The sequence below is a fragment of the Puma concolor genome, chromosome A1 (genome assembly GCF_028749965.1).
Source record: "Puma concolor isolate L17-30 chromosome A1, mPumCon1.1.hap2, whole genome shotgun sequence".
Lineage (NCBI taxonomy): Eukaryota > Metazoa > Chordata > Mammalia > Carnivora > Felidae > Puma > Puma concolor.
The window spans coordinates 81,388,969-81,404,826 of record NC_141667.1 but is presented as its reverse complement, the minus strand read 5'-3'; the positions used below and the strand labels follow the sequence as shown (position 1 = coordinate 81,404,826).

The window sequence follows — 15,858 nt, the reverse complement described above, 5'->3', positions numbered from 1 at the left end:
ATAACAAAAATTTTCTGCTGAAGGCCCTTCCTGATTAGTTCCTGTAAGTGTTTGGAACCAGTTTCCCTGTTTATGGAAGCTTATTTATTCAGATGGTAGGCCAACCTGTGTATTTAGACTGGCAATGCCATGCTGGTGTGTGTGTGTGTGTGTGTGTGTGTGTGTGTGTGTGTTATATGTCTGTGTGCTTTGCAAATATGTATCTGTGTGACATGTAGGACACAGGTCTGTGAGTTCAGGCTTGGATCAAGGAAGATAATTTTATCTTCTCTGTTTGGATTTTTTCTATAATTGGTGTTTTTCTAAATACCATTTACTAGGACTATAACTCATTTCTTAATAATTAGGTGGTTGGTAAAGATTAGAGAGACCTACCCAGTGAAAAATTTTCTTTCATTAGAAAAGCATATATGTTCATTTAAATGTTTCAAATACTACACCAAGTGTAGAAATTTGAAGCTATTGTCTATCACTCTTAACAGCTTGGATACTATCCTTCTAGACTTTGTTTATTTATATATAAATGCTTTTAAGCATATACTTAAGAAATAAATGCAATGTTACTATGGATATCATTTGCTTCTTATGTTTTTTCATTTCAGAAAAGTTCAAGGCAGTCTTTTTTTTTTTTTTTTTTTTTTTTTTTTTAATTTTTTTTATTTATTTTTGAGAGAGACAGAGACAGAATGCAAGTTAGGGGCAGAGAGGGAGGGAGACACAGAATCCGAAGCAGGCTCCAGGCTCTGAGCCATCAGCCCAGAGCCTGACGCGGGGCTCGAACTCACGGACCGCAAGATCGTGACCTGGCTGAAGTCGGACGCCTAACCGACTGCGCCACCCAGGCGCCCCTCAAGGCAGTCTTCTATGCATACATATGTGAATTAGACATATTCTTTTTAATAGCTATATAATATTCCATTATACAAACACTTATTTACTAAGTCCCACACTTTAAGTAATGAGGTTAATTCTGTTATTTTAAAATCACAAATAATATTTTAGTAAACATCTGTGTATTTACACACATGTACAATTATATTTGAATAATGAATTCCTAAGTTAGAATGTTTGGTGTGTTGGTGGGAGAATACAAAGTACAGAAAATGAGATTTAATTGAAATTTATTGGGGAAATAAATATCTTGCTGAGGCACTCACTGAGTATAATATGCAATGGATATTTTTGCCTGCCTTTTCCTCATTTTTTGCTATCTTTTAAGACAAAACCTTAGGGAGTTTACTTTCCAGAGCTCTACTTTCATAGTAATAGCTGGCTTTAAATATACTCATGTTCTTTTTTTGCCTAGAAAATAGTGAATGATACATTGACTCATCTGGTCATAGATTGATGGTCACATGTTTATGCTCTGTAATGTATTTCAGGCATCATCTGTCTTATTTATTGTATTTCCACCATGTGTCTAGCAAAGTGTAGGTGGTCACTAAATACAGTAAAACCTTGGATTGTGAGTAACTTGTTCTGCAACTTTTCTGCAAGACAAGCAAACGTTTCTAATAAATTTTAACTTGATAAACAAGTGATGTCTTGCAATGTGAGTAGTACATGATGCCGAATATCACATGATCACAACTGAGCCAATGGTTCTCTCTCGCTGTGGGATTGTGGGTGGTTGTCTCCTATGCTCAGATGCTTGGTCTCGGGCTACAGTGTTTGGCAGAAATCAGTAATTTTTCAGAACGTTGGAAGACACACACACTTGGCACTAGGTTATTGTTTGTCACTTCAAAGCACCTAAGGACAGTCTTTTGGTTTTCCATAAGAGAGTAAGCTTAGGAATGCTTTGCTTCATTCTAGGTCAGGCTGCTGGCAGATACAAACCCTTTTCTCTGCTGCTTTATGGCCAGTTAAGTACAGTATATGACAAGAGTTTATTAATACTGTACTGTAGTCAACATCTGTTAGTGATAGTGAAAGTCGTCCTACACAGTAACCCTCCTCTCTTATCTCCCTCACACCAGCCATGAAGGTTTTCAAGGTAAGTGCAGGTTAATTTGTTTATTTTCTTTATATTTTGTATTTTCCTTGTTATTTTGTATTATATTACAGTATTGCAGTCATTTTTATATGAGTATTTTTGGGTTGTATGAATCATCTGAGTTTCCATTATTTCTTATGGGGAAAAATTGGCTTTGATATACAGGTGCTTTGGATGACAAGCATGTTTCCAGAATGAATTATGCTGGCAAACCAAGACTTTACTGTATCTGTTTCTTAATTGAAAGATATAGCGAAACTGGAAAATTTCTATATGTTGTACCTAAATATTTTGTGCACAGTGAAGTAAGAGTTCTAGAGGCAAGAGAAGTCTAAGTTTTTCCTAGGCTAGGATGTGGAGCAACAAGAAAAGTTAATAAATGTCTAAGGACTTAATTAACAATAGAACCATGCTATTTGTACACATCATTGCTTAGTGATTCTTCCTCTTTAGTTGACTTGCTTCCAGCTTGAATTTTCAAACCAGTTAAGATTAATTTTAATGTCTGTGGTCCCATTATGGTGATCTGTGCTCCAAGGCTGCTTATCTTGACCGTAAGAGCAGTGCCTATTGAGTTACATATGGATGGACCGAGTAGAGCTTATGAACTCCAATCGCTACAATGATTTTGTCTCTTGTGTCACTGTTCAATGCGGATAGCTATGGTTATCAGCCATGACAGCAGGAGCCAAAGCTCTTTTTTGCACCACTTACTTTAGATATTTCTACCAAAAATTGACAAATAAAAATGTGGTTCAGGCATCATCACTTTCCTTTCTAGATGATGGCAACAAACAACCTTCTTACCCTCCAGAAGTTGGAGAAGTTAGTATCCCCTTATTTGTTTTTCTTTTATTTCTTCCCATTCAGGCACCCATGATAGTGTAAACATTCTTTTCTATTCCTTTAACTTGTGGTAAAGCTGTCAGTAGTGGTTATCATTGATAGCAATGAATTGTAAACTTTTTAAGTATATATGTTGAGTACACATAGCATTGCAGCACCTTTTTAAAAACAGAAGTAGGCTATATGTTGCTTTATATCTCTTCATGGTTATGGAGAAATTATGTCTGGAGGCCATTTTAGAAATTTGCTTCAAACTACACATGATCATTTCCATATACAGTAAAACCTTGGTTTGCAAGCATAATTCGTTCCAGAAACATGCTTTTCATCCAAAGCACTTGTACATCAAAGCAAATTTCAAGAACCATTGGCTCAGTTGTGATCATGTGATGTTTGGTATCACATACTACTCATATTGCAGGACATCACTCATTTATCAAATTAAAATTTATTAGAAATCTTTGTTCATCTTGCAGGAGACTCACAGAAGAAGTTATTTGCAGTCTAAGGTTTTACTGTAATTTTTAACCATTTCATAAAATTTTGGAATTGTAATATTCAAATATAGTGATATAGTTTTTCTCATCCCCACCTACACCATTGAACAGTACAAAGTTCAGTAATTCTACTGGTTCTTTGGTATAAAAATTGTAGGCTTCTAAATTTTGAATTTTTATTCACACTTTGACCATTAGTGTCTAGTAGAAAAAATGGAAAGAAGTTTACATGCAGATGTAAAATAATGTAGCAGTCAAGCATAAAATCTTACCAGGTGATTGAATTACTTGTTTCCTTGGTCCTGTAAACCAGAGGCTAGCTTCAGCCCTCAAGCTTTAGCCCTGTGTCCCTAAAATCTGTTTAAAACCTTTCCACAAACCTAGAGTCTCTTCACCAGTTAAGAAGTAGATTGTATATTTATAGCCTTTAAGGTTTCAGGAAATGATTTAAACTGCTCTTGAAAATGATTCAGTGAGAAGGAAAATTTCCATACCAATTCTGGCATTATATTTCTTACAGACTTTAGTCTATAGAATGGAATCACAGATATGATTAAACAATTTCGAATGTTTTCAGACTCACAACCCATTGGGTAGCTTTCAGAGCCAGTGATCATATTGTCAGATATGCTAGAATCAAGGGAGAAATTTTGAAGCCATTCGACATTTTCTAGAGTTTGGGATGCCCATTAATTTATCCATTAATAAACATTTATTGAGCACCTATAATGTGTCAAGCATTATTATAGAGGCTTGGGATACATAAGTGAACAAAAATAGACAAAAGCTCTTCCCTTCATAAAGTGTTTAAACTTTATTTACCTTTATTTGTATAAAATACGTACATAATAAAATATATTGGAAGTTGCTAACTACTTTGTGAAGAAAGTGAAAGTAGAGCAAGGTAAAAGGGAGTGGAAATGCTGAGATGGCAGAAGTTTGTGGTGGATATATAGGGCATTGCAAGTTGAAATAGTATGATCAGGACCAGGCTTATTAAGAAGGTGACATCTGAACAAAGGCTTGAAGGAAGTGAAAGAAGTAGCTGTAAAGATATTAGGGGCAAAGCATTCTAACCATTTAGACAGTTCATGCAATGGCACTGAGGTGGGAGTTCTGGCATATCCAAGAAGCCAATGTCACTGTAGTAGAGAGAGTGAGAGAGGAAGGTGCTAAAATCATGTTCGGGTTCCCTAGATCAATGGGCCACTGAAGAGACTTTGGCTTTACTGTGAGTGAGATGGGGAATGATGGCAGAGTGTTGAGCAAAGGAGTGATGTGAATGGCATGTCCCTGGAGCTGCTGTTCTGAGTGTAGACAATGGGGGTTAGAATGGCAGTAATTAAGAACTGGAAGGAGAAAGGGAGAACTGTTAATGGCTTGATTCAGAGTAGTAACAGTGACAGTGTGGGAAGTAGTTGAATTCTAGATATATTTTGAAAGTAGCATCTACTGAATTTCTTGATAGATAAGATAAGGGGCATGAGATAAAGAGAGAGATGGTTCCAAAGTTTTCTTGCCATATAACCTAGAAGTTTGGAGATTCCATTATAGCAGTGCTTTCAACAATACCCACATTATGGAAAGAGTCCGAGTGTCCATCAACTGATGAATGGGTAAAGAAGATGTGAGATATATATATATATGTATATATATATATATATGGAATACTACTCAGCAATGAGAAAGACTGAAATCCTGACATTTGCAACAACGTGTTTGGAACTGGAGGGTATTATGCTAAGTGAAATAAGTCAGCCAGAGAAAGGCAGGTATCATATGTTTTCACTCATATGTGGAACTTGAGAAACTTAATGGAAGACTGTGGAGGAAGGGAAGGGAAAATAATGGTTTCAAATAGAGAGGGAAGAAAACCGTAAGAGATACAGAGAACAAAGTAAGGATTCTTGGGGGGGGGGCAGAGGAGAGGGGAAAATGGGTGATAGACATTGAGGAGGGCATGAGTTGGGATGAGCACTGGATGTTGTATGTAAGCGAGGAATCACATGAATCTACCCCCGAAACTAAGAGCACACTGTATACACTGTATGTTAGGTAACTTGACGATAAATTATATTACACAATAAAAATGGAAAAAGTAATAATAAAAAATAAAAAAATAAAATAGTATAGTGGGTAAGAGCAGCAGCCATGGGAAGAGAAAGATAAACCACAAAACACGTTTTCAATATAGGGCCTGCTTCAAAGTATCATCATTTTATTAACATTTTATTTTTTAAATGAGTTATAGATGGATGACCTGGGTAGAGCTTGTGGGCTTCAGTTGCTACAGTAATTCTATTTCTTACTTTTTAAAACATATTATTAACATTTGGTGTCACATTATATAATTTGTTTCAGCATTTTAATAAGAGCCATCCAGACAGGTCTCACCATGGCCTAATTGAAGTTACCAATATGATGTCGTTGGAAGTGGAGATGGGAAGACATGTGTGTAGTAGCCTCTTGTGAGACAGTATGAGCCAGCTTGAGCCTACTGTGTCTGAACTATGTAAATTAGAGCTAATTTTTACAATGTTAACAATTCTAGGACTTCCTGAGACTTAGGGCAGGTTATTTTGTTTCATGGGCATTAAACCATATGTCTAAATATGTGCTTCGAACAAAGACAGTAATTCAGCTATTACATTTTGTATGACTGGGATTTTTTAAAGCTAAATGTGGTCTTGATAGGAAATTTACTGCGGGATAATCCAAGAGACAGAACCGTTTCCTTTTCATTTTTTTGTTTGAATATTCGGAGTAAACTGACATTTTACTTTAAGTTGGATACTTACTGACTGCTAACAATTACTGATGACTTTGTTTTTTTCTTCTAAGATATTTTGGTCTAAACCAATGACATGTGGATTCCGTATATTCTCTTTAATTTTAATTCATTGAAATATTTATTTAGCGGCACTTAGGTGGCTCTGTCGGTTGAATGGCTGACTTCAGCTCAGGTCATGATCTCAGGGTTTGTAGTTTTGAGCCCCAAGTAGGGCTTGCTGTGGTCAGCATGGAGCCCACTTTGGATCCTCTGTCCCCCTCTCTCTCTGTCCCTCCTGTGCTCATGCTCTCTCAAAAATAAACATTAAAAAAATAAAAATAAATGAAATACTCATTCAGAAAGCTCATTTTAGAGTCCAATTAATAGTGTCTTGTGGTAAAGTCTGATTGCTTGACTTAAAAAAAAATGTTGATATATTTAACTTAACAGAAGGTAAGTTCAGTAATTTGGATGCTTTTCACCAGTTGTGCTGTGTCAAATCTTATCTTGAATATTAAGTATTTAGTCCACGTATTGCTGCAATATATCCTGGTCCTTTAATCCTTTACAGAAAAATTGGGTGAAATGAATGTCTTACAAATCTGACCACTCCTGGGGATATTAATTATATTTCACAATGAAGTCAAGCTCAGATATTCATTTCCAAATTGCCCTTTTCATGGAAAGTGATTACTCAATATTGGTAATCATTTGAAATGCTATAGTTCATTAGATTTGTTATATTATGAAAACTGAGAAAAGAAAATAAGAAAATTGATTTTTTTCCATGTTTCATTAGACAGAACACATTTCTATCATTGAACTTTAAACCTTATTCTTAAATAACAAAACTATTTTTACTAGTTTTAAATTTTTTTAATTGAAGGTAAATTTGACATATAGTTAGATGCACAGATATTAAGTGTATAGTTCATTAAGCTTTGCAAATTGTAAGAACTTAAATAATCACCACCCAACCACAGACTAGCACTGTCCAATAGAACTTCATGTGATGGTGGTAGTTTTCTGTATCAGTATTGCTAATGTAGTAGCCACTACCCACAGGTAAGATTTGAACATTTGAGATACAACTAGTATGACTGAGGAGCTGAATTTTAAATTTAATTTGTTTTTAAATAATTTAAATTTAATTCATATGAACATATGTACTAGTGGCTACAGTATAGGACAGTACAGCCCTACATAGTTCTTCTCAACTGGGGCTCTAGGAGAGAATTATACCCTAATGCTGACGGCATTTACTATTTCTAATGAATTAACTTACCTCTTGTACATCGAGGATGGTACTAACTGCATCTCATTATTAGGATAATTAGGAAAATAGTCACTCAGATCATTTTTGGTAAGGCTTAATTCTTTCACAGCACTCAGTTGAGAAAGACTGTCCTGGAAAGTTTCACCACTTCTCTTTCGAGTCTATGTGATACCCTTAATAAAAATTTAAAAAAGTAAATGAAAAATACTACCCCCCCAATGACAACCAAAATTCTTTTATTTATTTCCATTAATTACTTTTGTCTATTCATAGACTTCATATAAATTGAAATATACAATGCATTTTCTTTTGTGACTGTCTTCTGTCATTCAAAATAATGTTGTATGTATAAATAGTACATTCCTTTATATTGCTACATATCATGTAATATATCAGTTATGTCAACTTATCAAAATTTATTTACCCATTCTCCAGATGTTTCCATTTCATTTTTGTCAAATTCATTGCCATAAAATTTTTCATAACATCTTATTATTCTTCTAAAATCTGTAGTATCTGTAATGATGTTTTGTTTCACTTTTGACGTTGATAATATACTTAGTTGGTCTTGCTAGGACTTTATCAACTTTATTAGAGAAACAACTTTGATGTTCTTGATTTTCTCTATCTTTTTATATCTTATTTATTTCTTCTTTTATCTTTATTATGTTTTACTTTTGCTTAAATTTAACTAAATCTAGTTTTTCTCCTACCCTTTCATTTACTATATAAATTCTTACTATATAAATTCTGTGCTGACCACTCAGAGCCTGGAGCCTGTTTCAGATTCTGTGTCTCCCTCTCTCTCTGACCCTCCCCCGTTCATGCTCTGTCTCCCTCTGTCTAAAAAATAAATAAACGTTAAAAAAAATTAAAAAAAAAAAAAGAAAGAGATGGGGCAAGATCACATGATCTTACAGAAATGTGGATAATTTTAGATTTATCTTAACTGAGGTTAATGGGAAATCACTGAAAACTTTTAAGCTGAGGAAGGACATCTGTTTTGCATTTTGCAAATATCATTCTGGTTACTGTCGATAAGTGTGGAATATAGACAGAGGCAAATATTTATGAATAAAGGCTAAATGGGAAGCGCTTGCAGGTGAGACATGATGTGATATGGATGAGAGTATGTTCAAAATTCCTTCCTGGCATTCCAACTTTGCCCTAATAACTAGTTCCTGTTAAAATGAAACACAAAGTGATATAATACTGTGATTTTTATAAAAGGTTTCCTTTGAGTTGACACTTCTTTTGAGCTAGATATACTAGGCAGTCTATTTCTTTCATCTTATAAATGTTGAATATAAAGTGCTCAGATAATGAGAATAGCCCTTATATCCTGTATTGTGACAAGTTAGACTGGGGCGACTGCAGAATGTAGGTCACCTATAAAATTCAGCTTCCTAAGAAGACTTATGAAATACAAAGTAGAAGAAAAATTCCATTCTGTGTTGACAGTCTCTAATCGAATAATTTTTCTGACAGCTTCACTTTTACAGGGAATTTTTGAATATTTAAAGTTGAAAAAGAAAGTTTGTCAGTGTCTCAAATCTTTAATGAAAGTAGCTTTTTCAAATAAATTTTGAATATGAATTTAAGCATTAATCTAATTTTTAAACCACCAAAATTCAGTATTTATATTAGCACAAAATTCAGTTTTCCACACATGTACCTTAGGTGTCTGTTCCTTTCTTTTCTTTCTTTCTTTCTTTCTTTCTTTCTTTCTTTCTTTCTTTCTTTCTTTCTTTCTTTCTTTCTTTCTTCTTTCCTTCCTTCCTTCCTTCCTTCCTTCCTTCCTTCCTTCCTTCCTTCCTTCCTTCCTTTCTTTTTTCTTTCTTTCTTTCTTTCTTTCTTTCTTTCTTTCTTTCTTTCTTTCTTTCTTTCTTAAGTTTTTTCTTTGAGAGAGGGAGAGAGAGTATGAGCCTGGGAGGGGGAGAGAGAGAGGGAGACACAGAATCCAAAGCAGGCTCCAGGCTCTGAGCTGTCAGCAAAGAGCACGCTGTGGGGCCTGAACTCACTAACAGTCAGATCATGACCTGAGCTGAAGTGGGACGCTCAACCTACTGAGCCACCCAGGTGCCCCTTTATGCATATATTCTTAATGTAAGTAGTATTATCTTAGATTTTTTATTCTATTTCTTTTAAAACTGAGTCCTCCTTTTGAGATTGTTCATGTTTCCTTATACATCTAATGTAGCTTCTAACTGCTGCATACAATTCCATAGTGTATGTGAAGAACTCAGAAGGATTTCTTAAACTTAAAAACCAGGAATGATAACATTATCTGAAATTAAATATTTTGTTCAGTGAGGGACTCCTTGGGCAACTTAGCTGACTGGAAATAGACATTTGAAAAATGCAAGAATAACAAGGGTTTAATATCTAAAAGATATGAATTACTCTTGCAAATCAACTAGAAAAATACACCCTAGGAAAAAGGTAAAAACAGATTAACACAAAATTTAAAAAGAAAACTTAGAAAATTAAGAGGCCTGTGACAAGCTGGTCAAAATAATGAGCAATACAAGAAATGCTAATTGAAGGAACATTGAACTGTGACTTTAAATCACCAGACTAGCAAACTTTAGAAAAATGGGCACTAGCAACTGAGACAAGAAGGCATAAGAACCCTATTGCACTCCTGGTGTTAGTGGAGAGCGATGTAGCGTGACTTCTTCAAAGGATGTGTAAGTGCAAATTTACCATTCTACTTCTGAGTATATATCTCAGGGGAATTGAGGGTGCATCCATGGGATTTTCTTTGTAGAAATGTTCATGGAAGTGAGATGGAAGCAGCCTGGATGTCTGTTGCCTGGTCATGGATATAAGACTACATGCCCATTACTGGGACATGTGGAGCATATGGATGTTCAAATGTCAGCCATCAGAAAGGAATTCTGTGATATTTAAAATAGTTTATAATTTTCTGATTTTTTTAATTTTAATTTTTTTTTTAATTTTTGAGAGAGAGAGAGAGAGATCAAGTGGGGAAGAGAGGCATAGGGAGAGAGTGAGTGGGGTGGGGGGGGGAATCCCAAGCAGGCTCCGTGTTCAGCACCAAGCCTGATGGGGGTTCAATCCCTGGAATCATGACCTGAGCAAAAATCAAGAGTTGGATGCTCAACTGACCGAGCCACCCAGGCACCCCATGTAGTGTTCTTATTTTAAATGTGAAGTCACTTAAAGTGCTTATAGGCCACTGAAGACCATGGGGGTGCTATATGTGGGATTTAAACAAAACAACAAAAACAAAAACCAAGCTCATAGGTACAGAGAACAGACTGGTGGCTGACAGAGTCGAGAGGGTTGGAGGTGGGTGAAATGCATAAAAGAGATCAACAAGTATAAATTCTAGTTATAAAATAAATAAGTCATGAGGATATAATGTATAGCATGATGGCTATAGTTGATAATACTATACTATATTGTATATTTGAAAGTTGCTAAGAGAGTAGATCTTAAAAGTCCTTATCACATGCAAAAATTTTTTTTTGTAAATATGTATCTTGACGGATGTTAACTAGACTTATTGTGGTGATCATTTCTCAATATGTATAGATGTCAAATCATTATGTTGTACCTCTGAAAATACTAGAATGTCATATGTTAATTATACCTCAGTTGAAAAAAAAGAAAATGAAAGTGCACATTACCAAATTTTTAATATCTTAGGCTAGAGAGGTTAAGGACTCCTGTGATCTGCCCCTTATCTTCCAATACTTACTAAATTAAAAAAAAATAGATGCAGAATACTTAATAAAGTCTAGTAATGTTAAAAGGATTACCACTATAGGGGCATCTGGGTGACTCAGTCACTTGAGCCTCCGACTTCAGCTCAGGTCATGATCTTATGGTCTGTGGGTTTGAGTCCTGCGTCAGACTCTGTGCTGATGGCTCAGAGCCTGGACCCTGCTTCAGATTCTGTGTCTACCTCTCTCTCTGCTCCCCCCCCCCCACTCCCTCTCCCTCTCGCTCTCTCAAAAATAAATAAATAAACATTAAACATTTTTTTAAGGATTACAACTACAAATGCTGTCTCCTGCGCACCTCTCTCTCTTTTAATGTTTATTTATTTTTGAGAGACATAGAGGGCACGAGTTGGCGAGGAGCAGAAGGAGAAAGGGAGACACAGAATCTGAAGCAGGCTCCAGGCTCCAACCTGTCAGCATAGAGCCGGAAGTGGGGCTTGAACCCACGAGGTGCAAGATCATGACCTGAACAGACGTCCAATGTTCAACTGACTGAGCCACCCAGGCCCCCACCCCTGCATGTCTTTTTATCATTAAAACATCCCTCCCTGTTGGTACCACTTTCAACTCTTAGCTATTTTAAAATATTTACCACCATATTTTAAAATTATGTACTTATACTGTTCTCAGTTGATTAATTTGAGACATTTATTTCAACTTGAATATGCGTTCAGTTTTCTGTTTTGATGGTTTTGCTATATTGCAACCCCCATACTCCCCATATTTCACTCTCTGCCCCCCATCCTCCCGCCCCCTTGCCCTGCCATCTACATGGTGCCTGGTGTCTCTTAATACATTGCTTCTCTGTTTCAATAGGTAAAGAAAAGGCTGGTTCCTCTGGATGGTCAGTGGTGGTGGTTAGTTATTCACTTAGAGATATGGGGGTAATGGTAGGGGCCTCAATATTTAATTGTTCCATATTAGACTTTCCACCAGTCTTCCTGTTTTCATTCACCCCTCCCCAACTTATTTAATTCTGTCATCTCTGAGTGTTGAACTATGAGCATCATCATGAATCTATGGGGCAAACTGTCTTCCAATTATTATTTTTGGAAATTTCTGAATTATAACAGCCACCAGTTTGCTAAATGCATTACTAGTCTGTCTACTTTCTTTTTATATTGTGTTTTGTGTTTGAAGACATCTTCTAGTTTTCTTAAATATTGTGTTTTTATTTTTTCCTACTTGTGGGTTTTGGGAGATTATCTATGTATCTATCGATCTATCTATCTATCTATCTATCTATCATCTCTATACAGGATAGAACAGTTTATGTAGAAATTAAACATAATGTTTTTCAAGCATTAACCTATAAGACTATAGAACTTTTTTTGGTCATAGCAATTTTCTAGCACTAGCATTCCTTAGAGAGCACTCTGTGTAAATGTTGTCATAGGACATTACTATTTCACACATACTTCCTTAGTTCCCCTTCACAACATCTCTGTGTATTATATGCTGTTACTTCCCCAGTTTAACAGTTGAAGAAGTAGAGACTTTTTTAAAAAAAACTATTAATTTATTTTGAGAGAGAAAGAACAGTGTGAGTGGGGGAGGGGCAGAGAGAGAGGGAGAAAGAGAATTCAAAACAGGTTCCGTGCTGCCAGCGCAGAGCCCCATGTGGGGCTCAAACCCTTGAAGACATAAAATCATGACCTGAGCCAAAACCAAGTTGGACACTTAATCACTTGAGCCACCCAGGCACCCCTAGAAATGGAGACTTAAAAAGAGGCTTTATCATCTGCCTCAGATCACAAAGCCTCTAAGGGGCAGCACTACCATTTGAACTTCTAGCTCCATAGCCCAGCCTTAGTCTCATGTGCTAGCAAGAGCAAGGATTATTGGTGACTTCTTCTTGCAAAACCAGGACTGCTGGGTGGATTCAATGAGATATCAGATGTAAATTATATAGCTCTCAAAAAAGTTAATATTCTTGTCATTGAACATGGTATTTTCTTTTATTTTTTTTAAAACATGTGTTTCTTGTTTTCTTAAATAGATAACCTTGTTTGAAGAGATGTTTTTATGCTCATTTTCTAGACTTTATAAAACTAAACCCAGTGCTTTTTAGCTGAAGATAGAATTTCAACCTTAATAATTACTTTTATAATAAGTGAATATTTGGAGATTGCCTTTTTATATATATAAGATGTTTCTATTAATATGGGTTATTACCTAGATATTGTTAATATGTTTAAAAATATCAGTTTTATAAAATTTTTTACATAGCCTGTATTTATTGGTTGTTATTAGAGGGTAAAACAGGTTTGAGGATCATTGTGAAAATTCTGAGATAAATTAGATTTTACAAAACTTTCTTCGTAATTCTAAAGCATTAATGAAAGTAATATTTTTTATAATTTGAAGTAAATAAATAATAAAGTACACTTGACTGGTCTCTTAAGTTTTGGAGGTGGGGTAATCATTACCTCACAAAGGTGCCCGATTGTGACTTATTATTAAAACAGACTTCTAGATCCAGATTACATGCTGAATCTCTCGTTTAATTTCTAGGGAGATTAAAAGTATAGAGTGAGGAATATAGTTGATTAATATTGTAATAATATTACAGTAATGTATAGAATTGTTGAATCAATATGTTGTATATCTGAAACTAATATAACATTGTATATTAATTATACTTCATTAAAAATATTCAGTCTTTCACCACAGCATTCTTTGTCCTTCAAAATGTGGTTCAGTGTGCCTTTTAAATTATATTTTTACATTTCCCCTACTTGCTACTATTATCTTGGCTCAATGCTCTACAAACATGTCTTTCTTTCTGGCTCTCCTCATGTTGATCCTTCTGTCTGTTGAAATCATGTGGTTCTTCTCAGGTATTTCTCAAATTTCATCTTCCCAGTGAAAACTTTCTTAATTTTTTCACCTGTTATTTTGAGTTATAACAATTAAGTTTGAGCTTATATAATATTTTTTGTGTCAGCGTTCCAATATTATTCTGCTGTATATTATAGCGGTATTATTCTGTGATTCATAATCTATTTCTTCCTCCCATCTCCCACTCTACAAGTATTCTCACACTCTGTGCTCCCAGACTCTTGAAGCAGGAGTTGAAAATAATAAATGAATCATATTGGTCTTTGTATAATAATAATAGTAACTTTGTGTAACAACAACAATAACAACAATAATGATACCTGAAACTCTTGAGTATTTGCTAGAGGTAGATGCCATAGTATATGCTGCAATATCATATTTCTTTAGTCTATGCAAGTTACAGTGGCATAGGCAATATTTTTACCCCATCTTATAGATGAGGAAACTCAGACATAGAGAAGTGACTTGCCCCAAGACCACGTAGCTAGTGAGTGATAGGGCCAGCATTTGACTCTAAGCATTAGGATTCCAGAGCACATATTCTGAATCACTATACAGTAATCTCTACAGCTCTGTTGCCAAGGGTAGAAACCCAGTAATTTTTTTAAGTTGAATTTAAATTTGAAACAAGTATACTTTTATATATCAAAATTTGATGCAATATGGTTAGTCTATTTCACACATGTGCTTTCTTCAGAAACATGCATTGTAAAGGGTATTCATGGTATATTACTTTTTATGGACTATTACTTTTATAAGAATGCACATAAGCACTCTATGTAGTTTAGAAGATGAGATAATATGGTTTGAAAAAAAAGGGATTGAAATAACTTGACTCTCATACCACTTGAAAAAATGATTTTGTAAATCTAAGTTAATAACTTTTCCCAGTATAAAGCATTATTCTTAGAAATTATCAATGATGCATAGTCTAATTGTTTATTACTGGCCATTGTGTTTGCTTATCTTTTGCCAAAAAATACAAGCTTATTTTCTTGCCTATTTACTCCAGTCCAGGGAGGGCATATAGGTTTTATCTCAAGGATCACCTGTGTTTGTTCAATTAATAAGAGCTACCTGGAACACTGAAGTTAAAAAAAGAATCTGACTCTTTGCCCAGGTCTTTATAGGATCAGTTAGAAATATCTGATATAAACATAGGGCTGGTACAAATAGCACCGTGCCTGACACACACTTGCCATTCCCACCGTAGGCTGGTCTTTTAGTGCTCTGTAGACCTATGTTGGAGTGTAAATGAATTTTGATATTAAGTAAAATATAACTGAATAAGGAAATTCTTGGAATACAAAGAGTGATTTGTTTTAAGCTAGGTATTTTGGAAGAGGTCACTCTTGATATTACTTCATAATGTATGTATAGATTTTTAGCATTATCTCTGCTAACATCTTTGTCATCATGATATTACAACCTATAAATACCTATTATATATCTTGGCACTATGTTCTTATCTTTTTATTAGGCACTGTTACTGGAGAGCTTTCCACCACTCTGGTTGATGCCAAAGATACATTTCACTAAAATTGTAATTACAATTCTGTACCTTTGCCCGGTAAAATGGAAAACATAGAAAATATGCGGTAAGTTTATTAAATTATTATCCATTTTTTTCTCAGTTTTTTTCTTTTGTATTTAAAGAATAAAGTTGTCAGTAAAGGTACTGGGTTAGAATGATGACAGTCAATATTTGTAAACAATCTTACTCGCTGTTTCCTGGCTCTCTCTTCAAGTAATAATTCTGCATCTAGATTGGTCTTTCCTACATTACATCTAATAGGTTACACTTAAAGTCACTTCATACTTACAGATTTTGGTTTTTGTTAAGGATATCCATGTTTGAGTCTTTTGTTTTGGGTTTTATT

General features: G+C 34.9%; 1 long non-coding RNA gene across 2 annotated transcripts in view; it reads left to right on the top strand.

The window, feature by feature from the left end:
• LOC147584256 (uncharacterized) overlaps positions 1 to 15,858 on the top strand; it is a 156,840-nt gene that overhangs the window by 86,112 nt on the left and 54,870 nt on the right. For both annotated transcript variants that reach the window (XR_015245707.1, XR_015245717.1), the window contains exon 3: positions 15,459 to 15,576. This is a non-coding gene — a long non-coding RNA (uncharacterized LOC147584256). The remainder of the gene's footprint in view (positions 1 to 15,458; positions 15,577 to 15,858) is intronic.